Here is a 1,773-nt window from a genome sequence, read left to right as displayed (position 1 = left end):
TTGCAAACAACTTGTTGCACAGGAGTCAATGAAGCTTGCAACATGTGGCATGAAACAAAACTGTTTCCTATTTCATGCAACATGTTGCAAGCTCCATTGACTCCTGTATAAACTGTGTTACATGCAATAAGGTGTTTGCAACAAATGTCGCATAGTGTATGTTGGGCTTTAGACTTATAAACAATACAAAGTCCACCACACCACAGCTTACCTCAGAGGTGTGTTTATTGCAGACAAAACCAGATTTTCCAGCTAGCGTCTGCGGTACCAGTGAGCTGTACTGAGCACAAGTGACGTGTAAGTAAGTGTAACATTTAGGCCAAATACACTGGACGCAAGCACCACTCTTGGACTCTGAGCAAATGGAGCATTTCTAATAAGAAAAAAAGCATTTATTGGTACATGTACATGTACATACATGTATAACGGCATTAATTCAATATAAATTTTATATGAAATTAATTTTATTAATTTTCATTAATTTCATACTTGCAATTGTTCCAAAACAACTAAGGAAGTTCGTTAAATAAAAAACAAGTTTAATTCTCACATACATGTGTACATAAAAATTTAAATTGTCAATGGCCCAAAATAGACATGTACATGTACATGTGTAATTACTTGTCTTGTTCTACTAGAGCCTCTTGATAAATTATTTAATAAAATCGGTTCTTTGCGATCAGGGTTTTCAAACATGACCTCCGGTATACTGACGGCACAGACAATGTGACCCCACCCACTTCCTTCTCTGCCTCCGCCCGAAGTGGGCTTTAGTGCCCCACCCCTTAAGACACAAAGACAACACTCCTAAAACATAAAATACATTTTATAAAATAATAATAATAAAAATAATGCAATGTAAATAACAGTTAAAGATTGAGAATCATTTGTCCCCTGAAATCCTGAAAAAACCTTGTACTTGTACATGTACATGTACTTTTTAAGAAGCATAAAAAATTCCAAATTTGATGGAAATGAACTAAAATTTCCTACATTACATACTAGAAATTTTAGAAACATGTACATGTACATACCAAGTGTACATGTATGCATCAGAAAAAATTTATTGGCCCAATTTTTTTTGCATAACTTTAAAAAATCATAAAAAATTCAATTTTGATCGGAATCAGCTCAAACTTTCTACGCAACATAAAAACATGTACATGTATCAGGAAAAATTATAAAAATGAAGAATTTTCAACTTTTCATTTTTGGCAAAAATTGGTCAAACACCCTGTACTATAGTACAGGGACTTTGGCCCAATTTTTGAGTAACTTAAAAAAATCGTAAAAAATTCAATTTTGATTGGAATCAGCTCAAACTTTCTACGCAACATAAAAACATGTACATGTATCAGGAAAAAATATTAAAATGAAGAATTCTCAATTTTTCATTTTTGGCAAAATTTGGCCAAAAACCCTGTACTATAGTACAGGGACGTTAGCCAAATTTTTGAGTAACTTTAAAAAATCATAAAAAATCCAATTTTGATTGGAATCAGCTCAAACTTTCTACGCAACATAAAAACATGTACATATATCAGGAAAAATTATAAAAATGAAGAATTCTCAATTTTTCATTTTTGGCGAAATTTGGATACTACAGTACAGGAACTTTTGTTAAATTTTCAAGCAATACTATTCGGTACTTATTATTAGGATCTAAATAATATCAAATCCTGTTACATGTACATGTACATAAATGTAACGTAATTAACCTAAAGTATTGCATAAATGTACACTGTACATGATCATTACTGTTAGCTGCATAAA

The sequence above is a fragment of the Amphimedon queenslandica genome, unplaced genomic scaffold (assembly GCF_000090795.2).
Source record: "Amphimedon queenslandica unplaced genomic scaffold, v1.1 AMPQUscaffold_13246, whole genome shotgun sequence".
Taxonomy (NCBI): Eukaryota; Metazoa; Porifera; class Demospongiae; order Haplosclerida; family Niphatidae; genus Amphimedon; species Amphimedon queenslandica.
Note: the sequence above shows the minus strand (reverse complement) of the source record.